Source organism: Eumetopias jubatus, unplaced genomic scaffold (genome assembly GCF_037043125.1).
Source record: "Eumetopias jubatus isolate StellerSeaLion01/CBP00866 unplaced genomic scaffold, mEumJub1_p1.0 scaffold_79, whole genome shotgun sequence".
Classification (NCBI taxonomy): Eukaryota; Metazoa; Chordata; class Mammalia; order Carnivora; family Otariidae; genus Eumetopias; species Eumetopias jubatus.
Window position 1 is genome coordinate 461446 of NW_028274885.1, and position 21177 is coordinate 482622.

Genomic DNA, 21177 nt, shown 5'->3' on the forward strand with positions numbered 1-21177 from the left:
CCACAGTTTCCTTGTTGAGGGATGGACAGGGCAGAGGCCAATGACAGGAGACCCATTCCTCCCTCACCACACAGGAGGAGTTGGGTGTATGTTTCTGTTGCTTTTTAGGTCGTTTACTCCAATCCATTCTGCACCAGAGCTCCTGGATCTTGCAAAGCCCTCCTTCTTCCGAGGTTGTGGAAGCAGCCATCCTCCAGTAGCTTTGGGGCCATGTCTGGACCACTAAGGTGTCCAGGTTTTTCTGTCCAGGAGTGGCTGGTAACTGCACTGCTGCAGTCATGGTCAGCCTGAACAGCCTTTCTAAATGAGATTGTCATGCCCTGTGAGCAGGGCCTGGGCCAAATGATGGCAGCAGAGGGGGGGGAGACAGGAGAGGTACTTCCCTGTGGTCTTGGACAGGGATGCCAAGAGCAGAAGGCCTGAGGGCCTGGGGAGAGATAGGGAAAGAGACTGTCAGGGAGAGAGACACTGAATGAGTGGTGGGGGGATTGGGCAAGTCCTAGAAATTGAGAGGAACAAAGAGAGAGATGGGGTTGAGAGAAGCAGAGACCAAGAGGAATTTCAAGGATGAAAAGAGGTTGCTGGTCTAGGTGTTAGTGGTGGACCATGGAACAGGGTGGAGGAGGTCGATATAGGTGATTCGAATATTTGGACCATTGAAGGTGGGAAATCAGGCGATCAGATTTCCCTGAAACCAAAGCTCCAACCTCCCTAGGGATGAGCTTTGTAGAGGCCATTTCACTTGGGAAGATGGGCACACCTCCTTTTGCATGGGGTGGTGGGGACAAGCCTCAGGATCTGTCATGGAGAGAGAGGGCTTGGCTGGACCTGAGCATGCTCTGTCCCTCCAGCTGAGGGGCCATGGCTTTGAGCATTGTAGGGATTCCCAGGGCGGCCAGCAGAGGGCACCTGCGCACCTCCAACCGGGAGGGGGAGGTGTCTGCCTGTGCTGATCCAGGGCATCTCAGCAAGAAGGACTTCTGTAGCAGCCAAATGATCCAGCCCCACTGTGGATGCCCCAGGATAGAGAGCCAGAGCTGCGGTTCCAGTAGGTTCTGCTGCCGCCCTGTGGGAGACCCTGGCGGCTTTGCAGCAACTTGGTGCCTCCTGAGGTGCTACTGAGCAAAGCTGCTTTCTTGGGTGAGTGTTGAGGAGGGGGCTCTGGGCGGCTTCCCCAGGACATGCTGGTAGGTGAGCAGCACAGTCGCTTGCATTTGGGGAGCTTTTCCCCTGGTTCATTCCTCCTTTTCCCTGAGGGTATTTGAACAAGACCTGTTTTACTCAGGGATCCGTGGATTGAGGGGTCCTGCGACGTCACATCAGAGATACTGTGGTTGGGTTGTTACAGTTGCAGGCTTGTTTCTGGGGAGAAATCCTGACTGCAATTCAGAGAAATGGGAGATGCATTCAGTTGGGACACGAATACAGGAACTGCTGTCAGAACCTTCTAGAAGGAGCAGCTGAGATCCCACTTTCTGAGTTCTGCTGGAGCCAGAGCCCCAGGTAAAAGCACAGTGTCCTCCACTTAAACATGCTTTTATTAATTTTCAATCGTTATTTTTTTCCGACAATGGTACAGTAGTTGGAAATGACTGAAAACTTGACCGGTACTTGATGTCCTAAAACTTCCATTAGTTTACTGTTAAATTTAGACCTGAAACATGATTTGTTATAATTATCCTTTCCTGTCTCATTGGAAGGAAACTCATCCATAATACCTTTCAAATGTACTCTTTATCTCATCTCCTTTCCTTTCTTTCTTCTTCTTCTACTTCTTCTTCCTTTTTTTTTTTTTTAAAGATTTTATGCCAGCCCCACTGGGGTGGGTCGGGGCATGGCAGAGGGAGAAGGTGATTCAACACTGAGCAGGGAGCCTGGCATGGGACTCGATCTCAGGATCCTGGGATCAAGACCTGAGACAGACACTTAAGGAACTGAGTCACCCAGGTGCCCCAGCTTATCTCTTTTCAACTGAGATTTGCCATGTTTTCTAATTTCTCATGAATCCGTAACAATCTTCAATAGTTTTAAATTGGTTGCAGTTTTCTAAAGCTCATTCACAGGATCCCACTGTGACTTCTTCTGTTCAAAGTGTCAAGACGACTTCTAAAAATATGGAAGATTATACAAACTCAGCAAAATTTGTGAATCACTGTTTGAAGAAAAAGCATGATGGTATTTTTTTTAAGATATTAAAATAGATGCTTACATCCACTGGTTCATGCACTTCCAAATTTTTCTTTTATTTTCCTTTGTTGCTTATTTCTATTTCAGATATTATATTCCTGTATCTTCCTGAGTTTTACATACCTCAGTGTACTTTCAAGGATACTTTCCATCATTTCTCAGAAAGAAAACAGACATTTTGATGAGCATGCAGCTTTGTATAATTTCAAGATTTGTTGTTTAGGTTTTTAGAAACTTTTCCTGCCCATTTGAAAATATCATCCCACCTTGAGAAGTTACATAAAAAGTGTAATCTCCTTTTATCAGTATGATTTCATTTCATTATACTGTGTTTCTTCATTTGATATTTTATATTTATGTCTAAAACTTGAGAATATCTCATAAGTTCACTGAATGTGGAAAAAGTATGAAATTTTGAAGGTTTGCATTTTTGAACTCATAAATGCTGAGAATTGCCTGTTAAATTAAGGCTATTTGCTGGGCAAGATGCAAGTGACATAACCGTTTTGGGGGACGAAATAATGTCTTCTATTCTTTTACAAACATGCTACAGTTGTTTCATTATCCTATATCTTCATTTGAGCAATTATTTTTTCTTTTCAATTTTTTATTTAAATTCTACTTAGTTAATATTTATGGTATGGATATGAGCAATCTTATGACAGTATCTTTTTATAATTTATTAATTTAAGAAACTAAACATATCATTTTTTTCCTCCATGATAAGAAAAATCTATAGGAGTATCATCATTTCTTATGACACAATTCTTTGTTTTTAAGATACTCTTTAATAATTTGTGAGAGGAAGAGAGATCATGAATGGAAGGGGAGAGGCAGAGTGTGAAGATGAGTCCCTGCTGATCAGGGAGCCCGATGCCGGGCTCGATCCCAGGACCCTGAGTAATGACCTGAGCCGAAGGCAGCTGCTTAACCCACTGAGAAACCCGGGTGCCCCTTTATGACATTATTCTTAATATGACATCTCTTATAATTGAAGATTTTCCTCTTTGATGGGCTACATCTCTTTTACCACCAATAACCAAAAGAAGCATTTTCTCTGAATATTATTTTTTTTAATTAGTTTAAATTATTTTTTTATTTTAATTAAATTATCCAAAGGAATAGCCATCAATTAAACTAAGGTTTAGCCATGATTAGTTTCAGAGGTAGAGTTCAGTTATTCTTCAGTTCCATATACCACCCAGTGCTCATCCCATCATGTGCCCTCTTTAATACCTATCACCCAGTTACCCCATCCCCCTCACCCACCTCCCCTCCCGCAACCTTCAGTTTGTTTCCTATGGTTAAGAGTCACTTATGGTTTGTCTCCCTCTTTGTTTTCATCTTTCTTTAAATTTTGTATCATTATGTTAACCACCATATATTACATCATTAGTTTTACATGTAGTGTTCCATGATTCACTGTTTGTGCATAACACACAGTGCTCCACGCAGAATGTGCCCTCTTTAATACCCATCACCATTTTAACCAATCCCCCCACCCCTCCCCTCTAGAACCCTCAGTTTGTTTTTCAGAGTCCATCATCTCTCATGGTTCGTCTCCCCCTCCGACTTACTCCCCTTCATTCTTCCCCTCCTGCTATCTTCTTCTTTTCTTTTTTCTTAACATATGTTGCATTAATTGTTTCAGAAGTGCAGATCTGTGATTCAACAGTCTTGCACAATTCACAGTGCTCACCATAGCACATATACTCCCCAATGCCTATCATCCAGCAACCCCATCCCTCCCACCCCCCACCACTCCAGCAACACTCAGTTTCTTTCCTGAGATTACGAATTCCTCATATGAGTGATTCATATGATACATGTCTTTCTCTGATTGACTTATGTCCCTCAGCATAACACCCCCTGTTCCTTCCACGTCGTTGCAAATGGCAAGATCTCATTCCTTTGGATGCCTGCATAATATTCCATTGTGTATATAGACCACCTCTTCTTTATCCATTCATCTGTCGATGGACATCTTGGCTCTTTCCACAGTTTGGCTATTGTGGACATTGCTGCTATAAACATCGGGTGCACGTACCCCTTCGGATCCCTACATTTGTATCTTTGTGGTAAATACTCAGTAGTGCAATGGCTAGATCATCTGGTAGCTGTATTTTCAACTGATGTGGAACCTCCATACTGTTTTCCAGAGTCGTTGCACCAGCTTGCATTCCCAACAACAGTGTAGGAGGGTTCCCCTTTCTCCACATTCCCGCCAACATCTGTCGTTTCCTGGCTTGTTAATTTTAGCCATTCTGACTGCGGTGAGGTGGTATCTCATTGAGGTTTTGATTTGGATTTCCCTGATGCCGAGAGATGTTGAGCACTTTCTCATGTTTCTGATGGCCATTTCGATGTCTTCTTTGGAAAAATGTCTGTTCATGGTTTACACTACACATTTGATTGCCACTGACCCTGAGCCTCCACTGTGGTTCTGCGCTGCAGGTGTTGAAGGCATTTATTGTCCTGCCGTGGAATTCGTCTCCCATGTCAGGGACCAGCTCATGGAGGAGCTGCAGTGGCAGGTGAAGTCAGTGACAGCCACACATAAGTACCCCAGGAAGGTGAGAGAGGGCAGAGGGATGGGATTTGGTCCCCTCCAGTGGGCCGTGAGCTCTGCTGCCCCAAATCTCGTAGGGTGGCTTGGGTGGAGCTTATGTAGCCCATGGAGTGAGCATTTTTCTCTACTGAAGAAGCATTCAACTTAGGCATTTGGGGGGATCCAATTCAATCAGCTGGAACATCTATCCTTTGTCAGAAAACGAAAAGGGATACGTGGCTCACAAGTCAACCTACAGAAAAATATCAAATAAGTGTCTAGAAATATCCAGAAAGTCTATTTGTAATCTTTCTTTCCTTTTTTAAAAGATACATTTATTTATTTTTGAGAGGGAGAGAGTGAGAGGAGAAGGATAAACTGAGAGGGAGAGAGCGAACCTCAGGTAAGGCTCTCTATGGAGCATGGACCCTAACGCAGGGCTTGATCTCATGACCCTGAGATCAACTTGAACCAAAATCAAGAGTCGGATGCTTAAGTCAGCCAGGCACCCCTGAAGGCAATTTGTCATCTTTCAATATTTGAAAAAGAAAAGCCATCAGGGAAATTCAAATCAAAACTCCATTAAGATACCACCTTACAGTTAGAAGGGCATAAATTAAGAAGGCAGGAAACAACAGATGTTGGAGAAGTTGTGGGAAATGGGAACCCTCTTACACTGGTGGTGGGAATGAAATTGGTGCAGCGACTTTGGAAAGCAGTATGCAGGTTCCTCAAAATGTTACAAATAAAGCTACCCTATTACCCACCAATTGAACTCCTGGGTATTTACACCAAAGACCGAGATGTAGTGAAAAGAAGGGGCACATGCACCCCAATGTTCATAGCAGCAATGTCCACACTAGCCAAACTGAGGAAGGAGCCGAGATACTCTTCAACAGACCAAGGGATAAAGAAGATGTGGTCCATAAATACAGTGGAATATTACTCAGCCATCAGAAAGGATGAATACATTTGTTTCGACGTGGATGGAACTGGAGGGAATTATGCTAAGTGAAATTAGTCAAGCAGAGAAAGACTGTTATCAGATGAGTTCACTTATTTGTGGAACATAAGGAAGAGCATGGAGGACATTAGGAAAAGGAAGGAAAAAATGAAAGGGGGGAATTAGAGGGGTAGATGAACCACGAGAGGCTATGGGCAAAGAAACAAAACAAAACAAAAAAAAAAACAAATCAAAAACTGCCACACATTTTTCAAACCATTAGTCATAGTAAGGAATACATTTTCTTTTTTTCTTTTTTCTTTTTAAGTTTGTATTAATGTAAATTCAGTTATTCAACATATAATGTAATATTGGTTTCAGAGGTAGAGGTCAGTGATATCAGTCTTATACAACACAGAGTGCTCCATACATCATGTGCCCTTCTTAACGCCCGGCACCCAGACACCCCATCCTCCACCCTCCTTCCCTTCAGCAGCCCTCAGTCTCCTTTCTATGATTAAAGAGTCCTTATGTTTGACTACCTCTCAGATTTCGCCTTGGTTTATTTTTCCCTCTTTTTCCCTATGATCTTCTGTTTTGTTTCTTAAATTCTGTATACTAGTGAGATGATATATCATTTTTTTCTTTTTTTTAAAGATTTTATTTATTTTATTTGAGAGAGAGAATGAGAGAGAGAGAGAGAGCATGAGACGTGAGAGGGTCAGAGGGAGAAGCAGACTCCCCACTGAACAGGGACCCCTATGCGGGACTCGATCCTGGGACTGCAGGATCATGACCTGAGCCGAAGGCAGTCGCTTAACCAACTGAGCCACCCTGGCGCCCAATCTTTTTCTGATTAACTTATTTTTCTCAGCATAATACCCTCTATCCATCCGCATTATTGCAAATGACAGGATTTCATTTGTTTGATGGCTGTGGGATATTCCATTGTGTATATATACCACATCTTATCCATTCATTTCTCCATGGGTCTCTGGTCTCTTTCCATAGTTTGGCTATTGTGGACATTGCTGCTATGAACACTGGGGTGCAGGTGCCTCTTCAGATTGCTACATTTGCATCGTTTGGGTAAATACCCAGTAGTGCAATTGTTGGGTAGTAGGGTAGCTCTCTTTGTAACTTCATGGGGAACCTCGATACTGTTTTCCAGTGTGGCTGCAGCAGCTTGCATTCCCACCAACAGTGTAAGCGGTTCCCCTTTCTTCACATCCTTGCCAACATCTGTCACGTCCTGATTAGTAATTTTACCATTCTGACTGGTGTGAGGTGGTATCTCATTGTGCCTTTGATTTGTATTTCCCTGATGCCAAGTGATGTGGAGTATCTTTAAATGTGTCTATTTGGCCATTTGGATGTCTTCTTTGGAGAGATGTCTATTCATATCTTCTGCCTATTTCTTGACTGGATTATTTGTTCTTTGGGTGTTGAGTTTGATAAGATCTTTACAGGTCTTGGATACTAGCCCTTTATTTGTAATGTCATTTACCATATCTTCACCCATTCTCTCAGTTGTCTTTTAGTTTTGTCGACTGTTTCTTTGTTGTGCAAGGGCTTTTTGTCTTGATGAAGTCCCAATAGTTCATTTTTGCCTTTGGGGACGTATCTAGCAAGAAGTTGCTCTGGCCGAGGTCATAGATGTCATGGCCTGTGTCCTCCTCTAGGATTTTGTTGGTTTCCTCTCTTACATTTAGGTCTTTCATCCATTTTGAGTATGGTGTAAAGAAATGGTCCACTTTTATTCTTCTGCATGTGGCTGTCCAATTTTCCCAACACCATTTGTTGCAGAGACTGTTTTTTACCCATTGGATATGCTTTCCTGCTTTGTCAAAAATTAGTTGACCATAGAATTGAGGGTCCACTTCTGGGCTCACATTCTGTCCCATTGATCTGTGGGTCAGTTTTTGTGCCAGTGGCATACTGTCTTGATGACAGCTTTGTGATAGAGCTTGAAGTCTGGAATTGTGATGCCACCAGCTTTGGTTTTCTTATTCAACATTCCTTTGGGTCTTTGGGGTCTTTTCTTGTTCTGTACAAATTTTAGGATTATTTCCCCCAGCTCTCTGAAAAAAGTGGATTGTATTTGATAGGGATTGCATTGAAGGTAGAATTTGCTCTAGGTAGAATAGATATTTTACTAATATTATTTCTTCCAGGCTATGATCATGGAACGTTTTTCCATTTCTTTGTGTCTTTCTCAATTTCTTTCATGAGTGTTCTGTAGTTTTCAGAGGACCGGTCCTTTGTTTCTTTGGTTAGGTTTATTCCTTGGTGTCTTCTACTTGTAAGTTCAGTTGTATACGGGATCGACTCCTTAATTACTCTTTCTTCTTTGGCATTGTTTGTGTATAGAAATGCAATTGATTTCTGTGCATTGATTTTATAGCCTGCCACATTGCTGAATTCCTGTAAGAGTCTAGCAGTTTTGGGGTGTGGTCTTTTGGGTTTTCCATATAGAGTATCGTGTCATCTGCAGAGAGTGAGAGTTTGCTTTCTTCTTTGCTGATTCAGATGCCTTTTATTTCTTTTTGGTATCTGACTGCTGAGGCTAGGACTATGTTGAACAGCTGTGGTGATAGTGGACATCCCTGTCATGTTCCTGTCCTTAGGGGAAAAGCTGTCAGTGTTTCCCCATTGAGAATGAATGGGCTTTTCATAGATGGCTTTTATGATATTGAGGTATGTGCCATCTATCGCTACACTGTGAAGAGTTTTAATCAAGAAAGGATGCTGTACTTGTCCAGTGCTTTTTCTGCATCTATTGACAGGATCCTATGTTTCTTGTCCTTTCTTTTATTAATGTTGTGTATCCCACTGATTGATTTGCACAGGTTGAACCATCCTTGCAGTCGAGGAATAAGGTCCACTTTGTCGTGGTGAATAATCCTTTTAATGGACTGTTGGATCCTATTGGCTAGTATTTTGGTGAGAATTTTTGCATCCATGTTCATCAGGTGTATTGGTCTATAATTCTCCTTTTTAGTGGGGGGTCTTTGTCTGGTTTTGGGATTGAGGTAATGCTGTCCTCATAGAAGGAGTTTGGAAGTGTTCCTTCCATTTCTGTGTTTTGACACCAATTTAGAAGAATGGGTATTAATTCTGCTTTAAATGTTTGGTAGCTTTCCCCTGGGAAGGCGTCTGGCCCTGGGCTCTTGTTTGTTGGGAGATCTTTGATTACTGACTTCTTCAGTTTCCTTGCTGTTTATGGACCTCTTCAGGTTCTTTATGTCTTCCTAGTTTAGTTTTGATAGTTCAGACGTCTCTAGGAATGCATCCATTTCTTCCAGATTGCCTAATTTGTTGGCATTTAGTTTCTCTTAATACGTTCTTATAATTGTTTGTATCTTTTGGTGTTAGTTTTGATCTCTCCTCTTTCATTCAGGATTTTAGTTATTTGGGTCCTTTCTCTTTTCTTTTTGATAAGTCTGGGCAGGGTTTTCTCAATCTTATTAATTCTTATTAATTCTTCCATTAACCATTAATCTTATTAATTCTTCCAAAGAACCAGCTCCTAGCTTCGTTGATCTGTTCTACTGTTCCTTTGGTCAAGGATAATTCTTGATTTCTGCCTTAATCTTATTTCTCTTCTCCTGCTGGGTTCAGGCTTTATTTAAAGTTCTTTCTCCAGCTTCTTTAGGCATAGTGTTAGGGTTGTGTTTTGAGACCTTCCTTGTTCATTGAGAAATGCTTGTAGTGGTATCTCTTTCCCTGTTAGGTCTGCCTTTGCTGCATCCCAACGTTCTTCAGTAGTTGTGTTTTCATTTTCATTTGTTTCCATGAGTTTTTAAGTTCTTCCTTAATTTCCTGGTTGTCCCATTCATTCTTTAGCAAGATGCTCTTTAGTCTCCATGTATTTGAGTTCTTTCCAAATTCCCTCTGCTGATTGAATTCCAATTTCTAAGGAATGTGGTCCAAAAATACGCAGGGACTGATCCCCTCTTTTGTTACCGATTTGTGAGCCAGTATGTGATCAATTCTGGAGAATGTTCCATGTGCACTTGCGAAGAAGGTGTATTCTGTTGCTTTAGGGTGGAATGTTTTGAATATACCTGTGAAGCCCATCTGGTACAGGGTGTCTTTCAAAACCTTTGTTTCCTTGTTGATTTTCTGCTTAGATGATCTGTCCATTGCAGTGAGTGGGGTGTTAACATCCCCTACTATCCTTGTATTATTACCGATGTGATTCTTTCATTTTGTTACAAACTGGCTGCCCCCATGTTCAGGGCATACATATTTACAATTGTTAGATCTTCTTGTTGGATAGACCATTTAATGATGATGCAGTGTCCTTCCTCATCTCTTCTTATAGTCTTTGATTTTAAATCTAATATAAGGATTGCCACCCCAGCTTTCTTTGGATGTCCATTAGCATGAAAATTGGTTTTCCACCTCTTTACTTTCAATGTGGATGTGTCTTTGTGTCTGAATTGAGTCTCTTTCAGATGGCATATGGATGCGTCTTGTTTTTTCATCCAATCTGATCCTCTGCCTTTTGATTCGGGCATTTAGCCCATTTACATTCAGAGTAACTATTGGAAGATACGAATTTAGTGCCATTGGATTACCTGTAAAGTCACTGTTTCTGTATACTGTCTCTGTTCCTTTCTTGTCTGTGTTACTTTGGGGTTCTCTCTTTGCTTCATGGGTCCCTTTTAGTATTTCTTGTAGGGCTGGTTTGGTAATCAGAAGTTCTTTTCATTTCTTTTTGTCCTGGAAGCTCTTTATCTCTCCTTGTATTTTGATGGACATCCTAGCTAGCTAAAGTAATCGTGGCTGCCACTCTTAGGTGTCTCCCATTGTAGGGTACGGACCTCTTGGCCTGAGCTTGCTGTCAAGAGTTTCTCTTTGCCTCTGAGACTTGCAAGTTTCACTATTATATGTTAGGGTGTTGACCTATTTTTATTGATTTTGAGGGGGATTCTCTGTGCCTCTTCGACTTGGATGCCTGTTTTGTCTTCCAGATTAGGGAAGTTCTCTGCTATAATTTGCTCCAACCTGATTCTGCCCCTGTCTCTCCCCTCTTCTTGTGGGATACCAATTATTCTATTATTGTCTTACTTTATGGTATCAGTTATCTCCCGAATTCTCCCCACATGATCCAGTCGTTGTTTATCTCTCTTTTCCTAGGCTTCTTTTTTCTGCATTATTTTGTCTTCTATATCCCTAATTCTCTGTTCTGCCTCATTTATCCTGGGGGTTAGAGCCTCCATTTTTTATTGCATCTCATTAATAGCCTTTTTGATTTTGACTTGCTTAGATTTTAGTTCTTTTGTTTTTCTAGGAAGGGATACTCTAGTGTCGCCTATGCTTTTTTCAAGCCCAGCTAGTTATCTCTCTAATCATTATTCTGAACTCAAGTTCCAACATCCTACTTCTGTCCATACCGATGAGGTCCCTGACAATCAGTACTGTGTCTTGTTCTCTTTTTTGAGGTGAGTTTTTCCATCTTATTCTGCCCGGCGAAGGATTGATGAATGAGAGAACAAAATACTAAAATGCCAACAATGACCCGAGAGAAATATATAGTAAACAGTGTACTGGATCCCGTGTGGATTTTGGTCTGTTTGTTAGAAAACGAGATCCCAAAGTTTTAAAGAAAAAATAAAACTTATATATGTACAAAAATAAAGTTGAAGACAATGGAAAAACTAAAATTGAACGTAACTATAAAAATGAAAATTAAATGACAATAAACAAATAGAATAAAAGAATATACACACAGGTGAACAGAACAGAGTCATAAACTCTCTCCTGACTGTATTTTGTTTAGTTTGTTAGAGGAAACTGCATCTCAAAATTGTAAAGAAAGAAAAACTTATATATACAAAAATAAATTTTTTATTATGTTCCATTAGCCACTGAATAGTACAAAATTAGTCCTTGATGCAGTGTTCAGTGATTCATTAGTTAAGTATAACACCCTGTGTTCATCACACCACATGCCCTCCTCAATACCCATCACCCTGTTACCCCTCCTCCCACCGTTCTCCCCTCTCAAACCTCCAGATTGTTTCTTGCTGTCCATAGTTTCTCATGGTTCATCTCCCTCTGATTTTGCTCCCTTTGGATTTCTTTCCTTTCCCCTATGTCTTCTATGCTACCGCTTATGTTCCACATATGAGTGAAACCGTCTGAGAATAGTCTTTCTCTGTTTGACTTACTTCACTTAACATAATCCCCTCCAGTTCCATCCATGTCGATGCAAATGGTGGGTATTCATCGTTTCTGATGGCTGAATAATAAATTAAATACATTGAAAGTATTGAATGTATCTGTAACAATGAAAATTTTCCAACTTTAAGAAAACAAAACAAAACAAAAAACAAAAAAAAAACCCAAAACAAACAAACCGAAAGAAGAAGAAGAGAGGGCAATAAAAGAGAATATGATTAGACAGGTGAAGAGAAGGTTAGCCATACATTAGGTTCTGGGTGTATTTGGTCTGTTAAAGGAAACTGCATCCCAACACTGTAAGGAAAGAAATAGGTAAATATTTCCAAAAACACAATTAAATGCAGTGGAAGGATAGAATGTAACCATACACATGAAAATTTAAAAATATTTTAAGAAAAGAGTGGATATGGGGCACCTGGGTGGCTCAGTTGGTTAAGCGACTGCCTTAGGCTCAGGTCATGATCCCAGGGTCCTGGGATCTAGCCCCGCATCAGGCTCCCTGCTCGATAGGAAGCCTGCTTCTCCCTCTCCCACCCCTCCTGCTTGTGTTCCCTCTCTCAGTGTCGCTTTCTCTCTCGGTCAATTAAATAAATGAATGAAATCTTTAAAAAAAAAGAAAAGAGTTGATCAAATAAGAAATTGGTGGGAAAATGAAAGAGCAAAGGAATTAAAATGGAAAGAGTCAAGAGTCCTGGGGAAAAAAAAAACATGAATCCTACATGATATATTTCCCTAGCACTGGAGTCTTGCAGTTCTCAGTGATCGGTATACTTGTTCTTGGATGGATGTTCTTGCTGATCGTGGGGAGGGGCTTGTTGCATTGATTTTCAAGTGTCTTTCCAGCGCGGAATTGTACCGCCCTTGCCAGAGGGCCAGGCTAAGTAAACTGGTCTGGTTTGCTCTGTGTGGCTTTTGTTCCCTGAAGGCTTTCCCCACTTCATTAGAGGATGAGAATGAAAATGGCAGCCTCCCAAACTCTAACCCTGGAGCCAAGAGCTCGAGTCCCCACTCTTCAGTGCTCTGTCAGGGAAAAGCAGTCAGTCACTTTTGTCTCCCTGGTCTCCGTCCAATGTCTCTGTTCACCCAGCCTGTGACTGAGCATTTGTATCTCTGGCCGGGATCCCGTTAGAGTCTCCAAACCCTGAAGACTCCTGTGGTGAACACCCTGAGCCTTTGCTCCCCAGAGGAGGACGGGGGCGGGGGTCCTCCCTGGTTCTGCTGCTTGCTGGGCCCCTGCTTGGAGAGCAGTCACCTGAGCATGCTGTAGTTCGTGGTATATGGAATCCCTGAGCCGAGAGCCGACTTCTGGGCTCGCTGTTTCCAGCCAGCTTCCCCCGCTTCCACACCTGGGAGCTCTGCCCCACTCAGGCACCCATGTTATGTCTGTGATCCTGGGGATTCTGAGGCTACGCTGTCCCACCTAGGATTCTGCCCTCTTTTGCCACCTGAGTACTTTTCAGGCAGGGACATCCCTCACTGGAGCTGACTTCTAAAAGTTCTGACTTTGTCTTCTGCTACTATGTCACTTTCCGGTAGCCAGCTTACGGGGGTTCCCACCCCTGCAGTTTATCTGCCCACATATGGCCTCACATTCGCTTTTTCCACCTCCTACCTTGCAGAAAGTAGTCACTTTTGTATTTGTAGAGTTGCAGCTTCTCTTCCATTCCATGCTGGTTGAGTTCACAGGTATTCAAAATGGTTTGATAGGCATCTAGCTGAATTCCTGGGAGCAGATAGAATTAAGGTCTCCTAATCCTCCACCACCTTAGACTCTCTCCAGGAACGCATTTTAAATTGCAACACAATACCTATATAGTTACATCACAAACAAAGGTTAACAAAATAATATTTACTCAGACCTGTAAAACAATATGATAGACTTTATTCTATTTCATTTGTCTTCGATCCTGTGCAACTTATGAAAGAGTCCAACATTAGAGAAATGATTGACTTATTCATGGTATTTAATATTATATATCTTAAAACATGATGCAGATATTTATTTGTAACCTAAAAAGAGCACAGTATCTTGTTGGGAGGAAAAAGGCTGTGAATGAATGTAAATATCATGCTGTTTGTTGAAAAACAAAGTTTGAGCGGCTACACAGCCCCAAAGTTAACGTGTCTGTTTTTTTTTTTTTTTTTGTACTATTACATTGCTGTGCTTTCTGAGTGTTTACCTTTGAGACATAAAGTTAGAGAGCTAATATTTATTGAACATTTAGTATGTGTGCCTGGCGTGGGACTCAAAGCTTTCCATGAATTATGATTTCATTTAATCCCTCCCCAAACCTGAATGGTATAACCATCCATATGACAGAATGGAAACAGGGAAGGCTCAGAGACTCACAGCAACTTGCCTGAGGTTGGAGTGAAGAAAAGGGCAGAGCTGAACTCAAACCCACGTGTATCTGATGACAGAGTCCATGTTTCGCACGTAAGGTTCTGCTGCCTGCTAGAGAGTAGACTGGAGGATGCATGCCAGTTAGGATGGGCTGATGTTACTGTGAGTAACTAGATGCCCCTCGTCTTAGTGGCTCCTATAGGGAAGTATCTTTTTGCTCATGCCACATGTCCGCATGGTCTTCCTGGCAGCAGGATGAAAGAGCACCCACCATAGGTAACTTCCAGGTGCTAGAGGAGATGTACAGATGGAGTGCCAGACCCAGTTGTCCCAAATGTTCTGTTCGAGGTGGCACGCCTCACTCCCACTCACATCTCACTGGTCAGAGCACATCACAGGACTGTATAGAACTTCCCGGGTCAGGGGACACTCTGACATGCCTTCGTGGAGCCTACTGGGGCCACCACATGGTGCCACCCATCTGGGGGACTGTGCAGGGGCAGAAGAGGTGTCTGGGGCATGGGTAAGAAATGACAGCAGGACTAAGTCGGGATGGGTTTGCTTTATCCTCAACCAGGTTAGATTTGTATGTCTCGGTCTATTAGGTATGATTTTCAGACCATACAGTCTTCTCATACCAAGATTCCAGGATATTCCCAGCCAAAGACATTATTGATTACAATTTTATCATGCTCATATCTTTCAGTTCCAATATAGCGCATTTTCTTTTGGATTTCTTACTCTTATTTCATTTTAGAGGTACTTCAAAAATAAATTGTTTTTAAGATATATTTATTTGACAGAAAGAAATACAGCGAGAGCGGGAACACAAACAGGGGGAGTGGGAGAGGGAAAAGCAGTCTTTCTGCAGAGCAGGGAGCACGATGTGGGGCTTGATCCCACCACCCTGGGATCATGATCGAGCCAAAGGCAGACGCTTAAGGACTGAACCACCCAGGCACCTCGAGGTACTTCTCAATTTCAAAACATATGGGAATTTCTAGTTAGCTTTTTATCCATGATTTCTAGCACATTATATTACCACAACATGCTCTGTGTGATTTCATGCCTCTGAAACATGCTGAAATTTCCCTTTTGGCCAAAATAGATCGGGAGCATTTTTGTAAGTGTATCCTATATGCCTAAAGTTAATGTGTCCTCCACCGTGGCATATGGATGTGGACAGACATATGGAGATAGCTGTGGGATTCAGATGATTTGCTATCAAGGTCTACATGTTATGGATATTCCTTCTGCTTTGAGTCACTGAGAGAGGGTTGAAACCTCCCACTCTGCTTGTGTATTTGCTCGTTGTTGCAGTTCTGTCCTGCTTTGCTTTCTATGTTGTTCAGCCAATGGCTCTAGGATAGGAGTTCTGGAAGCAAGGAGAGCGTGCCCAGAAGAGGGGAACAGACACTTGGTTTGGGAGGGAGCAGAAACAAGAAGGACGGCCAAAGTTCCAGAGAGGACCTGTTATTGGGATGGCGTGGTGGTGGGGCACCAGGTGGGAAGAGGCTATTTAAATATGAGGTCACGCGGGGTGTCCATTATGATCTACCAGGGGCAAAGGCAGCTGATTGGTTGAGAGAGTATAAAGCCTCTGGGTTGCTAAGGAATGGTTCAACCAGGGGAAGGCTTGGAGATCGGTGGATCCTCCTCCAATCCCTTAACCTGCTACTCTTTCATGCTGACCTAGTGATTTCCTGACCTAGTGATTTACACTCCTGATGACCTACTCCCCTTCCTGAACCTGCCCTCGAGTACTTAATCTGACCCTGACACTGTCCTTGACCCCTTCTTCTCCTGACAAACGCCTTCCCCAATCCCACCCTCTATTTCTACCCTGCTCCCATCGCTCCTTAAAAGCCTGTCCCCTTCCCACCCCTCCCTACCCACCCACCCCGCCCTCCACCCCACACCCCATCTCCACCTCTTCCCCAGCACCCCAGCGCCCCTTGAAAGGACCAAGACATGAAGGTGCAGAGGCTGTTGTTCTCGCTACTCTTGCTCCGGTGTCCCAGTTCCCCAAACCCAAATGTGAGTAAACGTGGCACTTCACTCGTGTCTCCCATTGAAAGAGAGAGGGCACAGGTGTGGGGGAAAGGCAGAGGGGGAGGGGGAGAGAGAAAACCCCAAGGCATCTGCGCAGTGAGTCCTGAGCCTGAAGAGGGGCTCATCCTCAGGACCATGGATCATGACTTGATCCAAACCAAGACGTCGTTACTTAACTGACTGAGCCACCCGGTGACTCAAAGCTGCTGGTGATGTCTTCCTTCCTAATGGGTTCTTTCACACGCTGGTTAAATAATAGCTTTTTCAGGGGTTTCTTGGTGGGCACTCCAGAAGAACTGCATTTCTTCTGAAGAGCGAGCACCACAGGGCAGGTTTCTCGGTCAGCCTGAAGGGGTTGTGGCCACAGCTGTCCACATCAAGTTCTGGGTCCTGTCTCTGCTGCTTGGTGCAAAAAGAGCAGCTTTGGCAGCATGGAAACCTGAGCATACTAGGTTTATGGTGTCAAGAAGGATGGATTTCAGAAGATACAAATAGCCATTGTGTACTTTGTCTTAATTAAGGGGCTTGCATGATAGGTCTTTAAAAATGTCAGGAACTCCATAGGACCTGTGGGTATTAGATTGGCATCTGGAAGCCCAGTGAAGATTCTGCCTCGAGCCTTGCAGGTTTAGGGTCCATCTTCTATGTAGTTTGTTTTCCTATCAGCACATTGTTCATATTTATGAAGTTTGGCAGCCCTGGGAACAGTGGCATCTTATACCTTGGTGTTGGGACTCGAGTGTTAACAAGTGAAATGTCCTTTGTGCTCTGTGCTTCCTGATTGGTTGACTTTGAACAACTTCTGAGTCAGCTCTTTCCTTCTGGCCCTGGAGGCTGTCCCCGGGGACTCTGTGTCTCACCAGGTCCGTGGGAGCCCCAAGAAGCCCAGCGGACACTAATTTACCGCATCTTGCTGGAACTTTGGTCACAGGAGGATCTGATGGAGTGATGTGATCAGAAAATGAATGAGTTGTTATCCTTTCTTTAGACCAGTATGTACAGAGTATTGATTTTCCCAAAATAAATAGCTCCTGATTTCCTTAGGAATGTCCAAAAATAAAAGAAATAACCGTTTCTTAGTGTGAATATTTCATCCTTAAAAAATAAAACCCTTACCCCCAGGAGAGAGAGACAGACAGGCAACACCCTAGAAATAAGCAGACTTCTTTAGATCAGCCTACACCAGATTATTAGAGAGGGATCTGCAAAGTGAGAGTGGTCAGGAAGGACCGTTGTGTTGAGGCCGACTCATCCCACTTGAATACCTCCAGTCAAAATAGACTCGATTCTGTTTCTTTTGGGTCTTCAAAGGAGGGAATTTCTTAGTAGTCTTTATTGGAAATATTCCCATCTTCCTAGGCTGTATCTCATAGATCAGTTCAGCTTTCTCACCCTCCCTCAACTCTGAGCTCTTGCATAAACTAACTGGTCTTGCATTTCCCTCTTCCAACTGCTCATGGCCATTGTCTGTGAGAACCTAGTCTTAATGGCCCCCTTGGATGTCATCTATTTAAGAGTCAGCTACTGGTCAGCATCCAGACAGCTGCCAGATATACCAAGTGGCCACGACTGGGGGCGTTTTCCATTTGTGACAAGATGGCTTCTGTCTTTTGGGCATTTGATCCCCATGATGAACCATTGTGCATATAGGTAATGTCCTCTTTCAGACAGCGGCTGATCAAGGACCGTGTATGTTTCCCACCAGCACACGTGTTTTTGACCTCAGCTGTGAGGGCTGAAGAGGAAAATGTTATCGATTTCAGGGTTACTTTCTAGAGAGTTGTGTTTGCACAACATTCACGATTCGTGTGAATTAGTATGAATTGCATTGTGAGCGTCTTGTCTCCTAAAATACTTGGAACTCCAGTTTTTGTAAAATGAGATGCGTTCTTTGTTTTGTTGTCCATATCGAGGGATTTTGCATTCTTTTAGAAATGAAATTTCATGGTCACCTGGGTGGCTCAGTCAGTTGAGTTTCTGCCTTAACCTTGGGTCATGATCCCAGAGTCCTGGGATTGAGCCCTGCTTGGGCTCCATGCTCAGCCGCCAGTCTTCTCTATCTCCCTCTACCCCTTCCCCTGCATCGTGTTTCATATAAATAAATAATATCTTTTAAGAAATTAATTTTAGAGTTGCTATTGACTGATTTAGTTACAATACTAAGAAATAGGAGCATGAATGCCTTTCATTGGCTGTTTAGAAATAGGTGTTCAAGTAACTGAAAATGTCACAGGTATAATCCAAATAAACAAGATCACCAGATTATGAAAATCTTTATGGACTCCTGAAATCTGACAATTTGGGCTGTGATTCTGAAACAAAGTGGGCATTGAAAGAAAACATCACTCTTTTCAGAAACTAAAGAGTAATTCTATTGGATTTTTGTTGGAATAATAATCCCATATTATTCTAATAGAAGCCTCCTGTCTCTCTCTCACTCATGTCCTTATCTATAAACATCTCCGTCCATAGAACATTCTCATTTATATGTCTATGACATTTTTTATTCTTCCTTTCTCTCATCCTTCCATAAACTTGGGGCATGTTTTTGGATATGTTCCAGTGCAGTTTATCCAGGTCCTTCGTGGATGTACAATACAAGTCAGTGACTTCTTACCTACTGTACATTTACATTTACTTAGCTTGTCTATTTTATGTTGGCTTATAAATTCTTCAGTTCTGTTAGCTATAGAAATGTATTTTCCACGTGTTTGTAGTCAAAATAAAACCTCTATAATGTGCCTATTAGATTTTTCCTACAGCTTCGGTGTGATATATTGTATATATGATCACAACATCTTTTTCAAGAATACAGTTTGTTGGAGGGTCCTGGGTGGCTCAGTTGGTTAAGCGACTGCCTTAGGCTCAGGTCATGATCCCAGAGTCCTGGGATCGAGTCCCAAATCGGGGTCCCAGATCAGCAGTGAACCTGCTTCTCCCTCTGACCCTCTCCCTTCTCATGCTGTGTTTTTCTCTCTCTCTCAAATAAATTAAAAAAAATCTTAAAAAAAAAGAATAGAGTTTGTTGGTATTTGACATAGGTAAACACAGTGAAACCATCAGCACAGTAAGGTAGTAAACACACTCATCACTCCCAAAAGTTTGCCCTTGCTCCTTTGTAATCCCTCTGTGCTCCTTCTCCTCCATGGGGAGGCAGTTAAGAGGTGTGCTTACCTGGGGGAGGCTGGTTGAGGGTTTGTAAAGTTGATTATTTGGGACAGAGACATTGTAAATCTTTGAGATTCCTCATCGTCTCACATGTTATTTCAGCTTGTCCGTGTTGTGCCTGACCATTTCCCTCTTGGCCCTGATGAGGTTGGAATTCAATGGAAATTTCCGGTTATCACTGCCTCCTTGGGAATTTGTGTGTTTCTCATTTATATCTGGAGAACCATCCTCGCTGTGAGTATACTAAAATAGCTTATATATACTGTTCTTCATAAATAAGCAGAAAATAGTAGTCACTGGTCCTTTTCTATCCATTCAGTAATATAAATTTCCCTCTAATTCATCAATTTTGATGATCACCTAGATTGAAATACATTTAAATTTGTGTTGCAGTGCCTTCTGTGATTCATACGTTCTTTTTTTTTAAAGTTGAAACATAATTGGCCAACAGTGCAATATGTATTTCAGGTGTACAACATGACTCAGCAATTCTATACATTTCTCAGTGCTCATCACAGTAAGCGTAGTCTTCTTCCCCTTCATCTCTTTCATCTATCCATCCACCTGCAACCCATGTGCTCTTTAGAAGTGTATTGAGTACTCTCCATTTTTTGGTCATTCTCCAGCTATTTTTCAGCACTTAATGTTAATTTTGTCATTTGTGGTCTGAGAATATACTTCCTGTTGATTTCTTAAAGATTAACTGATTGATTTGAGAGTGAGAGAAAAAATGAGGAATGGGGTCAGAGGGACAGAGAGAATCCCAAGCAGACTCCATGCTGAGTTTGTAGCCTGATGCAGGGGTCAATCCCATAACCCTGAGATCAGGCCTTGAGCCAAAACGAAAGAAGTCAGACACTCCACCGATGGTGCTACCCAGATGCCACCCATGTGCCCCAAAGAATGTATCATTATTACTCACTCAAAATGTTTTGTTGAAGGAGAACATCAAAAAGGTTGAGGCATTTTATGAAAAGTTAAATGACACCCTTGGTTGGGCACTGGCTCCCTTGCAAGCTGAGAGAGAGAAGAGGGTCAAGGATCCGGATGTGGTAGGAGTTGGTTGTTGAGTTTTACCTTTATGTGGCTCCGGGAGCCTTTTGGCTCACTGGGTGAGGGGAGTGCAGCATCCTCACCTGCTGTTTACCACAGTAGAGTGTGCATCTGGGCACTGAAATTCCTATGGAGCAGTGAGCTGGGATTCCACTTAGAACCATCATGAAGAGGTTTGCTCTTTCAAGGACTAGGAAGTATGGTTGACTTCACAGCGAGGTAATGAACCCATCATTCAGCCCTGCCCTCCAAGATCTGTAGAAAATCCCCACAAGACACTTGGGCGATGAAGGGCGATGGCTGGCCCAATTGTACAGTCCCTTCATCTTAAAGCCAAACAGAGCATTTTCAATGTGAAGAGGGGAAGATGTGTATATATCTATGTATGTGCATACATATATGAAGAAAAGACACTAAGAAAGCCATTTCTGAGTTCTTTGACTTGAACTATTTTCCACTTTGCTTACTTTCTCCTGATTCTCTTATGCCTTAAGTTCTTTCTTTGTTGCACTGCATGATCCTCTCCTGTTAGGCATCCTCAAATTGTCCTGTGATCATGATTTCTTGAATGCCTTTTCTCATATCTTTCCTAAAGGTCCAAGGTGAATTGGAGGATAGAGAGCAGAGAGCCTTGAGGGCCAAAAAATGAGCACCGCACGGTATGTTATTTTGGGGCAAGAAATCCCCATA